General features: G+C 44.9%; 1 long non-coding RNA gene across 1 annotated transcript in view; it reads right to left on the reverse strand.

Annotated features, from left to right (window-relative positions):
* Positions 1-13529, reverse strand: part of LOC129146765 (uncharacterized) — a 130187-nt gene continuing 116658 nt past the window's right edge. The window contains exon 3 of the long non-coding RNA XR_008553953.1: positions 1-26. This is a non-coding gene — a long non-coding RNA (uncharacterized LOC129146765). The remainder of the gene's footprint in view (positions 27-13529) is intronic.

Below are 13529 nucleotides of genomic sequence, written 5' to 3' on the forward strand. Positions count from 1 at the left end.
CTTTTTATAAGTTCATCATCAGGCAACTGAAATGTATTTTAAAAATATACACTAAAACTAAAAGAGCAACTTGTAAATTTTTATATATTTTATATATACATATATATCTCAATCCATGTCCAAAGGAATCAAATTCATTTTCTTGAAGATTCAGTGTTTCGTTTGGCATTCAACTATTATAAAAATAATTCACAAAAGACTCTCTTAGTCCTACCACCCAGAAAGAACCACCTATGATATTAAAAGTGCATTTCATTGGACATTTTCAGTCTAATATGTAATTATTAACATTGGACATAATCAAAATTGCTACATTAATTTTTGAAAAGGCATTGTTGATTTTTTCCTGATAACAAAACTAATACAAGCCCTTATAGAAAGTTCAGAGTTAATAAACAGAATATTATAAAGAAAATGAAAATTTCCTATAGCCTAGCCCTCAGCAAGCAGTCCTCCTAGTGAGAATCCCTGTCCCCCTTCCAGTCCTTGGGTCCTCAGCTCCAGGACCAGATCGGCTGTCCTGTCTATGTTCTGGGACAGGGGACCAGGGCTGTCCTTACAGTAAAGCTCTATGTGCCTCTACCAAAGTCCAGGCTGCAAGCCCCTCAGCTCTGGGGCTGCACACCTCCCCCCAGTTGTTCATTTTCTTGGCTACTTTATGTCAAAATATTCATACTTGTTTTTGACTTATTAGCTAATGTCCTTTGTAAGCCACCCCCACCCCACCACACCCCGTTTTAAATATCATGGTCCTAATTACAGCAGATGATTGTTGAATGACCAGGCAGAAAGGACAGACCCTGCTCACACTAGAAAGGCTCAGCCTCTCTCGTACAAAATAGGACTCTTTTTTTTTTTTTTAACACCATCCAATGATGTCACCCGTTTGCGGTTTCTCTGGGACTTTATTAAAATGTTTGTGACGGAGCCAATGTAAACCATCCTAAATCCAACACAGAGCTGAAAGGACTGATTTTAGGGAATGTGAAGATATGGATCATTGGGCCTGTCGAAGCCCCATCTTGAGCCAATTATTGGTGTCATCTTGAGCCAATTTAATCAATCCAAGAGGGACTGGGGGGTAGGAGGGGGCGCGGGCAGGGGTTGAGAGCGTTGGTCAAACATGCTGGCTCCAATGTGTGTGTCATGAAAGCAGCTGAGCCTCAGTTTTGTGGGTTTCAGTTGCTGCTCTAACCTGTACTTTCATTCTGGGGACCCTCTCGTACCCAGTTTCAGCCACATTATTAGGTCTGTTTGAATCCGCTGGGAAGAAGCCTCAGGAAGTCTTCAAGGCCACTACTCACAGGGAGACAATGTCAGAGACACAGAAGCCACAGACATCACTGACATGGAGGCCTGTAGGGGACCTAGAGATGGGCTCTCTCACCCAGATGGGCTGGACCCCAAATGAGCCAGGAACAGTCAGGGTGGGACCCGTAGTGTTGGAACTAGCCCCCAAGCAAACTTGAGTGCTTATCTCTTGTTGTTCTTTATTTTTTGTTTTTTAATTGGGTGCCCAGCATTAAAAATCACAATTCTTATTATTATTTATCCACATTTCTCTACACTCAGAAGAGGACTTTCAGGAGCACTACCCAGACCTGACAGGTTTCACCGTCCCATCCTCTTGCCAGGATTCTCCTCCCCATCTGGGTTTCAAGGGCTGCTTCTGCTCCCTCCCCCGAGACAGTCCTTCACATTTTTTTTTTCTTACTGTATAAGAAGAGGTTGGGCCGGCCAGTGTGTGTACTTTGTGTGTTTTGATGGCTAACATGCATGAGTGTGCTCATTCACTTCTCCAGAACCGGCTATTTGTCTTGGATATAGCGCTGAGCAAGCCTGGGCGCGGCTTGGAATGGTTATGCGGGGAGCCTCATCCCCGAGCATCTCTGCGGAGCCGGAGCCAAGGCCCACCAAACAGAATGTGGGCGATAACGCAATTGTTTTCAAGCCCACGAAGTTGAGGAGAAAGGCCCTCTTGAGCTTTGGAATGCGTACTTGCTGTCAGGTCACAAAGGAGGTATCCAAAATCTTTAGCCAGAAACGAAAGAATATGCGTCTGACAGCTGCCTTGATGGCCCCAAATTTAATCACTTTAAAGAACCCTGCCTCTCTATCATTGAATTATTTTCAGAAAACAATGGATGTTGAAGTCACCTCTTTCCATAATAGGCGATCTGAACGCTGTTTTGATTGAAATTGACTTTCCTTCTATTCTTACTTGTTTCCAAAGACTTTGATGGCTCGACTTGTAATTTCTGTAAATCTAATGCACTTCTGGGACAGCATGGGAGCCTCATTACTCTGAACTTGTTCAGAACTTGAATCGCGAACTTGAATCATTGCAACCTCCCAGGAAAGTACAAGAAATGTAACTCTGGGATGGGCTGGCTTGATCTTCAAGTCAGTCTCTCCACTTGAGAACGTGTTAGTCTGTTAGGAAGCCAGGCTAATCCCACTTTTCAATTGCGGAAGGAAATGGATTCAAAACTCAACGTGGGTCCTCCCAGCACGAGGATCAAACGCTCTGGTGCTTTCAACAAGCAAATGCTACTGCCTGTCTCAAGGCAGAGGCCAGCGCGACGGCAGGGTTTATAAACAACACTCCGCTATTTATTGGAGCTGCCCACCCGAATCCAAATCTTCCTCTCTTCAATAGCAGCCTATTTACCGCAGTTTAAACCGAGGTTCTGCGGCCCTGCCTGGGTCTGCAATTTATTACTTGCCGTGAGAGCTCAGACCCCGAGTTTAAATGTCCCGAGTTGAAAGTTTATACCAGTCAGGACAGAAAATTATTCTCTCTGCCTAGGTTGAAGCACATTACTTCTTTATTGAATTAATTATGATAAGGATCATAACTTTAAACGAGGGGTGAGGTGCTGGCTTTCCGCTGGGATTGCTTGGAGCAATTTTCATCCAAGCATTTTTGTAGAGTTATTGAGTCTGGCAGGTCTGAACTTTGGAGAGGAGTAACTTTCTCCAGAACTTGAAAGAGGTTGGACATTGATCCAGGCAAAGCTGTACCAGATTCCATGTCTTGAGACAGGGAAATTTGCACTGCATGCTGAACAAATAACTGCGGCACCGGATGAAAGACAGCATAGGAACTCCTCACGTAGCCTGGAGCTTGGCCTTTTCCTGGCAGAGCTAGAGCAAGGGACAGACAGGAACAGAAAGGTCCCCTTCAAGTCTGTCCTCCCCTGCCTCCTGACCAGAGCTGAGGGGCGGGGCATGCCCGATCCGATGCACAGAGAATGTTGGGCAGAACGGCAAAGGATACTGGTTCTGCGGTCAAATGGACCTGGGTCTGAATCTTGCCACTTGTAAGAACGTCACTTCCCTTGTCTCATCTCATATCACTGATCACTGGACTATCTTAAGTAGTGTTGGTGTGTGTTGTACATACATACCTAACACTTGGGACTTGCTTAAAGGTAGTCTTGATTGCTATTATCATTATTAAGAAAATTAAAAAGTTCAGCCAGACCAATATCTCATATCTCTTTTAGCTAAAATCACCCACCCCAACTCCTATCCAGGTGACAAAGAAGCACAGGTCTCTGGCTACCGGCCCAGGCCTCCATGCTGCCAGCTGGACCAAAGTCAAGGCTGCCCCCTGTCAACCCACTCACCCACCCTCCAGGTTGAGGGGCTTACTGCCCAGGCTCCCAAGTGTTGTACTCATGCATAGAAGTCTCTGGACCTGCCCCACCCAGCCTGAGTCCTGTTACCCCCAGAATAGCCAGTATCACCAGGAAAAAGAGGGCCTTGCCTAGCACATTTTCATACCCAGGGTGAAGCCAATTCTACTGGAACAAGTCTGACCTGTGGTTCAGAATGGAGTGACTACAAAATTTATCATCCAAACCAGAACACTTTTAACAATGAAAGGGGGCACTGCCAATAGTAAGTCTAACCCCCAGGACTGTTCTGACCCCCAGGATGTATGGCTACCCATTCATAGACCACTCATGATCTGAAACCCCACTCCCCACCACAGAATTATGAAAGAATATTCTTTTTTTTAAAGATTTATTTATGCATACAAGAACTGGGGTACAGGCCAGAGGCACAGCGGGGTGAGAGAACAGGCAGACAGGCCAAAGACACTGCTGAGGGGAGCAGCAGGCGCAACAGGAGAGGTCTGTCGTGCCATGTGGGTTGCTCCCTGGCCAGCCGGGAATAGAACCTGTGCTGCAGAAGCTGCAGACAGCTTCACAGCACGGCGCTCAACCCACTGAGCCACCAGGGAGACCCCAAAAGAATATTCTTTTACTGTAAACTACACTAAGTCCATCTCTCCAAAACAACCTTCCCTGATGACTCTTGACCCTTCAAGGCCAAGTGGTCTGAACAGCCCCCTTAACCACCACCCCCAGCTTCCACTCATGAGTCAACTACTCAGTGTTTCCATGTTCCTGTCAGGTTAGTGACTCTGCAGAAGTGGCTAGTGAAGTTCAGTGTCTCAGTTATCTCTTGGGACTGAAAAAGGAGGGGAACCTGGGGAGCCCATGGGGTCCAACTATTGCACCCCTCAGTTCAAGGCTGTGGGAATCCAGTTCACATCTGCCCACAATGTGTTCTCCCACAATCCTGGCTGAATCCAGCAAACCTACCACCAACTGACAAATGAGGAAACTGAGGCACAGAGAAGTTAAGAAATTTGCCCAAATTTTCTCTGCATATACATGGTACAGCATAAAAGTATGCAGCCAGGTTTTCAACCCCAGCAGCTTACAGATGGCCCTTACAAGCAAAGATGGGGTGGGAATGTGTTTAGGTCTAGCCTTCACCAGCCTTCACCAGGTTGTGACCTGGATCGTTTCCCTCTTAGAATCATTTAATTCAACCAGGGCTTATTCTAAGGTCAAAAGGGACAATGTCTGCACAGGTGTCCTATAAAAATGAGAACAAAGCACCGTTTCTTAATGGATCTGTTATAATTCTTCCTGACAATCCCACTATGTCCCCAGCAAGTGACCAACCCACCTGGCCTGGAACATGTTGTCCACAGTCCTCACCCTCTAGGGCCCTGCCCTCAGCAGCTCAGGTGTCAGCTGTGAGCCCCACCACCCTCAGAATGTTGGCTCTGCCTTGGCAGAGGAGCTCAAATCATCAGATCCAGCTAAAGACAGTCCCATTTTGGAGAAGTTCCGTTTCCACTACCTTCAAGGAAGCTGTGCACCCCTTCAAGTTTCCAAGAGATGAGCCAGCCGGCAGCTGGTCCACCAGTATTGTTCCAAAGCTGGGTCAATCAGGCTGTTAGCTAGTCAATCAAGCAGTCAGTGAGTAGAAGGTCTAGACTCTATCGCTCAGCTGGCAAGCCCATCAAAAATCCACCTTGAGGCCCTCTACAGGCAGGACCTACACTACTGAGACAGTGACTCTTCCATGTGCCTTCTCTCCCTGCAAAAGTGTGCTTTCTATCACACACACACACAAACACACAAACACACACACAGACTCATGTCCATACAGCCCACATGTTTTGAGTTACTGGAGTCCCTTCTGGAGGAGGTGACCTATTGTTTTAATCTGTCAAAGAGAGGGTATCACAGCTGGGAGCCTGGCACGGCATGGATGCAGGGAAAGGGAGCAGACCCAGGTGGTCTGGCCGGCAACCTACCCAGCCCTCCCCTCACTCCCAAGAGACAGGCCCTGGACCCTTGGGGCCAGCCTGAGCCAGGCCTCTCTATGAGGAGGTCTCTTCTTCCCTACAGGGTTAGCCAGAGGTGAGTGTGGGACAAGTATCAGGTTTCTCAGCTTCCTGCAGTGCAGGGCAGACAACAAGATTATTACACCTCAGAGGGAACACAGGCTGAAAATATCAACAGTTTCCAGGAGGGTTGTGAGAGTAGCATGGAATGTGACAGAGCAGAGGGCATGACTAATTGTGAACAGGGTGGCCAGCCCTGTCTTTCAGCCCCCATTCTCTCTCAAGGGTGCAAGCTTCTTTAAGAAAGAAATATGTAAACTTGTTCACACTAAAATGTGAATGACTGAATGTTTTCTGTACATTACACTTGATGAAAATAGTAATTATCAATGCAATTCTTTAGTCACTGCCTTTTCCAATACACAAATTCAAATACACACACTGACCTACACAAGCACACACACACCCCCCAACATAAACATGCACACAGGAACACGTGTGACTCCCCACCCAAACCAAATTACCTGATATTTCCTGGACACCCTGGATATGCTCCCCTTACCAGGCATTTATTCTATCTACAATTCATTAAAGCACTCCCCTAACTTCTTCCCCTAATTATCTTATAGGCATCCTTCAAAACTCAGCTCAGTTATGCCCTTCTCCAGGAAACTTTCCCCAGGCTTCCTCTCTCCTGGCTACATTTGGAGTTGCTCTATGCTATGCCCTCTGTGTGCCCCTCCAGTAGAGTCCTCCCCAGCCTGGGCTGTCATCATCTATTTCCTGGCCTGACTCTTCCATTAAACTGTCAGCAACCAAGGTCAGGACCTCAGTCTCCTTCTCCATTTCATCCCTAATGCCCAGCACAACGCTTGATGCAGAGTAGGTTCTTGGGAACTGTTGGTTGAATGAATAAGTGACCATCTGCATCAGTGGAGATTCTTGATTTCTGAGTAATGAGGTCAGCCAAGCACACACGGAGGAGCTGCTGAGTGTAACACAGTTGTGCACCCAAATAGGGACCCAAAAGACACAGAGACTCCTCTCCTCTGACCAAAAGGTATTCACCAATTTCCTAAGAATCATTTTGACCAAACACTGGGGGAAGGAAACAGAATCAAAAGTTTGAAGAACTGGTGAAAGTCACTAAGCAGATTTGGGGTCTCTGGAGATACACTAATTCCCAAAATGTTAAAAGTGGCCGGTAAATTAACAAGCTATGCCTGGCCTCTCAGACCCAAAGCAGTCCCCATCTTTCCAGGCTTCAGGGCTCCCATGCATTCACCAAGTTCCCCCAGAGGGAAGCAGATGGCTTTTCTGACCTTGCCGCCACCTCCAGCAATGAAACCTGTTCCTAGGCAGCACACAAGCAGGATGACAGGAGCTACTCACAATATACTTGCCACAAGCCACAGCCTGCTTACTTGGCCACACAAACAGACATAACGCACAGGCAGGGGAGATAGTAGGGTGAGGACCCAGGAACAGGGGCTCTGGAGGTGCTCCACTGGGGTTCAGTAACCCCACCCACACTTACTAGCTGGTGACCTTGGGCAAGATATTTAACCACTCTGCACCTCCATTTTCTCATGTGCAAAATGGTGAAAATAGTATCTCATAAGAGTGTGCTGAAGATTAATCTACCTAAAGAACTCCTAACACTATAAAAGTAAGTGAGCATTCAAGAAAAGTCAGTGATTGTTATCACTCACCCATAGTCTCCTTCTGCACACACGCACACGTCTACAGGGCTGATCTGTGATAGCCCCCTACGTGAGTCTCAGTCATGGGCTAAGAAGTTTCTTCCCAAAGTGCCTAAGAGTGGGGGATATGGTGAGGAATCACACTCATTCACTCAATTCAACAAACATCTACAGTGTGCCAGGCCTTGGGGAATAAGAGGTGAAGCAGGCCCAGCCCTGCCATGAGAGTCACATAGCCAGGTCAGGGCACAGATGGGGAAACCGCTATCACTAAGGGTGACAGTAGTCTGTGATAAATGCAATAATGAAGCATGGGAAGAAGTGGGGTAATGGCGAGGGGGTACATGAGAGAAGGATAGTCCAGCCTCAGGAAATCAGGGTAGGCTTCATGTAGGAGGAAATATCTATACACAGAAGGCTGAGCGTAAGTTAGCCATGTGAAGGAGGGTAAGGAGGATAGGAGATGGACCTGGCTGCACTGGATCAAATTAATTAACAAAAATAGCAACCACCCACCCAAATAACCATCATCTACTGGGCATTTTTCTGTGCCAGGGCCAGCGCTAAGAATTTTAGTCCCATCGTCTCATTGAATCCTCACTCCCAGCTCTTTGTGCTTGTTCAATGCTATATTCTCCATGCCCTGAATGGTCCCAAAAGTTAATGACACTTAATAAATATTTGTAGAATGAGTAAAGACCAAGCATCCCTGTGAAGCTAGTTCTATCACAATCCCCATTTTACAGATGAAGAGACTGAGGTATAGAGAAATCAGGTGCCCTTGTTGAAGGGTGTCCCACAGTGGTTGTGAGATGGAGCAGAGCTGGATGGAGCCCTGCCTGGTGTTGGCCTGCACCTCTCACCACAGCTCACCTCCCCGTTAACTGCTCAGGCCATGTCCCCAGTTAGCCTCACAGAGAGCACATTGGCCTGCAGGGACCCCGCAGCCAAAGCAGCGACTCCCTCACATGTCTGTGAAGGACCAGATCACAGGAAATCAACCCTAAGTGCCCTCAAAGTAGGCAGGGCTAGCCCACAAGATGCCCATTACCCACCCCACCCCACCCCCACGGTTGCTGGCTCAGCAGCCTGTGTTTACATTTCTTCCTCAATCTGGAGGTTGCAGATTGAAATTATCTCTTCTGGGCTGTGTCAGCTCGTCCTGAGCCTCGTTCAAAGCCCCAGCACCTCCCAGCAACCCCAAGGCAGCCACAGCTGGGGTCTGATAAGGATGGCTCTGTCCCATGGGTCTCTGATGGGATGGGAGAGGAAGCCCTCACCCCACCCCCACCCCGTCCTCACAGCGCAGCAGAATCTTCTCAGCCAGTGGCCTTCCTTACTTGGGACTGAGGGCAGGTGGAGGGATCCCAGACAACCCCAGCCCCAGCAGCCTATAGGAACTGCAGAGGACCACGGGGTAGCAAAGAATGGAGCTGACTCTAAACCTCTATACCTGACCTGCGGCGAGGTGACTTTCAAGGGACTGGAGAGATGCAGGATCTCCTTCCCCTCAGATACTCTTTCATGGCTGCCCACACCATCTCTGTGATGAAAGTACTTGCTGTGAACCCCTGAGTCTGTTCCCTCCCTCTCTGGATCTCTGTTAATTCCTCTATGCAGTGAAGGACTAGGATAGATGAATCTTGGGTGATATGCAGAGATTTACCTCATGCTGGGCTCTTCTAGCTTCCTCAGGTCAGTCCTCATTCTCACCTGTGTCCTCAGCACCCAGCCTGAAGCCTGGCACTCTGTAGGTGCTCAGGGAGTGTTTGTTGACTGACTGACTGACTGACTGATGAGTGTCTATCTGTTCCCCTTCCTTGCCACTGATGACTTTCTTTTCCAAGCTCTCAGAGCCTTCATAAACCCTGTCACACCTTGCACACCATCTCCGTAGCTTCCTGGCCAGCCTAAAACTCCCAATTGTATCTTGAGTTATAGCATGAAATTTCTCATCTCTGATCTCAGTTCAGTCTCAATGAAAATCAATGAATGCACTGTGGAAACCCAGAAAGTGCTGGCTATTATTCTGATAGTGTCAGGTAAGCTCATTCACATTATAGTTTCAACAGGCAATAGAAAATGAACAGGTGTCTTTTCTAGAAGAATTCCAAAAAAAGAACAACCCCAAGAACAAATCACAAGTTCTGGGCAGGCTCTGGCCTGGGTCCCAGGTGTGGAAGGGGGTAGGGCAGGCCTCCAGCAAGGACACAGTGTACTGAAACCAAGGCCCACATATCAGAGAGATGGAGGGGGCAGAGCAAGTGCAGGAGCTTGCCAGCTGGGCAGGCTGTAAGGACACGTCCCTGAGATCAGGGGCTGCACTTACCATCACCTGTGAGAGTGAACAGTGGAAATGCAGGAAGAGAAGCCTGGGTGAGTCTGCATGGGTGGGACACTGTAGTGGGAAGCCGTGCTCAGCATGGAACCCGGAACCAAGTCTGAGGAGTTTACAGAGCTAAAATAGGCTGAGTAATGTGTTTACAACATGAAACAATTACAGATGCAATGTGAACCCCTACTCATGCTCGGAAATCCTGATAGAGACTTCTACTCCACGCAATGTTGTGAATATTCTAAGAAACAAACTGTTTATTAGTTTGTTTTTTAAAATAACAAGTGAAACACATCAAACAATCTTTTTAAAGGCAGAACTGAACTTGGAGTATAACAAGATTCCCCCAATATCAGAGAAGAAGAGGAGACAGGACTCTAGTCTGTGGAGCCAGCACTGTACCAGGGCAGCTTCCAGGCATTGCTGCCACCAGAACACTGGAGTCCTGGGGTTTATTGGCAACTGAGGAGACAAGGCTTTGGGCATTGAGTGTGACTGGACTCCCTGCCCCCTGCTCCACAGCCATACACAGAAGCTGAACCAATGAAGGGTTACACCCTCAGTGAAAGGATGGGCTGCGGGGAAATCTGTGCACCTTCAAAGGGAAACAAGATAACTCAATAGTCTGAGACTCAAGATCTGATCTTAGGTTCAGATTCAAGTGTGGCAAGGAAAATAAAGTAAAGACTCTGCTGACAATTTGTAACCATAGCCCAGCACTTTGGAGGACTGGATCAAAATCATGCTAGCTGTAAATCCAAGCAGGGTAAGTATGTTTGGGAACCCCAAATGAAGAAATGAAAGCTGTTCCCAGCTCACCAGTGTTCTGTGACACCTGACAGAGGCAAACACCTGGAGAACACCTTCAAGCCATGTCCTCAGGTTCCCCACAGACTAAAAGGAGTCAAATAGATCTCACAATTACAAATCCAATAGTAGAATTATTCCCAGGGGGACTTGAGACATGGAATAATTAGGTACAATATAAGAAATAATTACATTTAAAATGGATAACAAAGTAAAACAGGGATATAAAAACTCAAGCAAAGAACAGAGGCGATTAAATATGACTAAGCTTATTTGATAAATAAGCTAATGAAATTTCTTGAAATGGAAACTAAAATCATTGAAATTTAAACCCAATGCAATTAGTTAAACAATTGAACAGAGAATTTTTAAGCAGGAGGACAGAGCTAAAGAAACTACTTATGGTATGGCCCAGAGATAAAGAGATGAAAAATGTGAGACATCAAGAGACAGGGAGAATAGAACGAAATCTATATTTAACTAGAGTTCCTGAAGAAACTCTTAATTTAGGGACAGGAAATCTTGAAGAAAAAATGGCTGAGAATCTTTCAAAATTGACAAAGACTTGAACTATCTGATTCATGGATCACAAGAAATCCAAACAGGATAAGTAAAAATGAATTCACATGTAGACACATCATAGTGAAATTGCAGAAGACACAGGAAAGATCTTTTTTAAATATTACAGGGAAAAGACAGTTCATGAATAAAAGACCAACAAACAGACAACCACAATAATGGGAGCCAGAAGACAACAGAATAACATCTTAAGGCTCAAATAACTTCTTAATGTTTAAAACTCAACTTAATGCTCACTCAGCTATAAGGGACAATACTGTCAGGAGATGAACAGATAAAAATATGATATATATCAGATATATTATAATTGTAGACATCATACATATATGCGATGGAATATTATTCAGCTTTAAAAAATAAGAAAATCCTGTCATATGTGACATAACGATGAACTTAAAGGGCATTATTCTGAGTGAAAAAACCTATAGGCAGAAAGACAAATATTGCACAATCTCACAATCAGTCACAATACCCCCAGTCAATATCCTCACTTAAAGCAATCAAACTCATAGAAACAGTAAATTTGTAGTCACTGCAGGCTGGACAGAGAAATGGGAAAAATTTGGTCAAGGTATACAAAGTTTCAGTAATTCAATTATATTGGAGATTTTAATATACAGCAGTATGGCTATAGTTAACAGTATTGCATACTTGAAATTTGCTAAGAAGATAAATTTTAAGTGGTATCACCACACACATACACAAAGAGTAACTATGTGAGGCTGTGGGTGTGCTAATTAGCCAATTGTGTTGAATATTTCACAATGTATGTCTATATCAAATAATCAGGTTATAATCTTAAATATATACAATCTTAGGCATCAATCGTACTTCAATAAAGCTGAAGGGAGAAAAATAAGAGGAATTGTTTCTCAAAGAACTGAGTTTACTGCCACATGCCTTCATTAAAGGACCAAAAGAAGAACGAAAATGGTTCCAAAATGAGATTTTGATACAAAGAGGAACTGTGAACAAAGAAAATAGTAAACATGTAAGCGGTAAACAAGTGTCAGTTCTACTAAATGATTATAACTGATCATATTGGGATAAAAATAATCAAATAATCACTTGGAACTAAGTTAGTGGACAAAAATAGTAAGTAAGCCATGGAAGATGGAAGGAGAATGATTACTTTTAAGCATTAAAGGTACATTTCAAACATTAAGAGCAACCACTACAGTGTGAGTAAAACTTCCAAATCAATTGGAATTTGAAAGTGGAATTTAAGAAAATATTTTAAAATTAAGCAAAACATGGGTAGCCCTGACCTTGGCGAGCTGAGAGTCTCCTCAAGAGAACAAGGATTGCAGGGGGCAAGCACATAAGAACATAATTCTGACATCTTCTTTCTTGTGATGATATTGGTTTTTAGTTAGTTCTACTTTTATCAAAGGTACATGCTTCAATAAAAGCATGCTCCAATCTTGATTATATGGTCTCTAGGCTGGTTACATGTCTATTATCTTAGAATTTCCCTTCTCCATCATTTTGGAGATTACCTCATTTTCTGTCTTGGGTTGATTCCCTGTTTCCTAGACCTCATGACTTCCTCTTTCTTGATTTAATAACTTGTTCTAGTGAAACACATACTCCAGTAGTTGTCTGAGAAAGGTCAAGTGGTGGTAAGTATTTTGAGAATTGCATATTTGAAAATATCTTCATTCTACTCCACTAGATTAATGTCAGGGCTGTGTATAAAATTCTAGGTTAGAAATAATTTTCCCCCAGGAATGGAAGGCATTGTCTTCCTATTTCTAGGGTTGCCATTTAGAAGTCAGACGCTATCCCAGTTCCTGATAATTTGTACTTGCTCTTAGGATCGTCTCTTTGTCCTGCAGCAATGAGCCTGGCTGTGGATCTCTTTCTATCCATTGTGGTGCGTGCCTGGTAGGCCTTTAACTCTGGTGACTTAGGATTTATTTGATGAACTCTTCCCATCTGTTTTCCTTCTCCTTTTCTAGAACTACCACTTGTTTGACAACATTTTAAATGTATGGTGAGGTCAAGTGTTAACAAGAATATGGGGAAATAGATGGGATGGTCACAGCTCAATTGTACATGACTGTAAGTTGGTGCCGTTCTCCAGAGGGCAGCTTGCCAATGACGGCCCTGGCAATTGCTCTCACTGATAGGCCCTTAGAATCATCCACCCATGTGCAGGTGTGGGCCAAGGGGGCACCTCCAGGCAAAATACAGTGGCAGGTGATTATCAAAGACCCAGAAACAGCCTAAATACCCACAAGTAAAAGATTGGCCCAAACTGCAGTTTAGCCATAACAGAATATTTCTCCACAGTAAAAGGGAAGACAAAGTAGATTAATTATTTTCTAGTATCACATACTCACCTTACAACACACACACACACATACACACACGTATGCCAGGATAGGGCGCTGGCACCTCATAGGTATGCAATAAATGTGAACTTGACTGAACTGAATTGAGCAAA

The sequence above is a fragment of the Talpa occidentalis genome, unplaced genomic scaffold (genome assembly GCF_014898055.3).
Source record: "Talpa occidentalis isolate TD23 unplaced genomic scaffold, MPIMG_talOcc4v2.1 talOcc4.4, whole genome shotgun sequence".
NCBI lineage: Eukaryota > Metazoa > Chordata > Mammalia > Eulipotyphla > Talpidae > Talpa > Talpa occidentalis.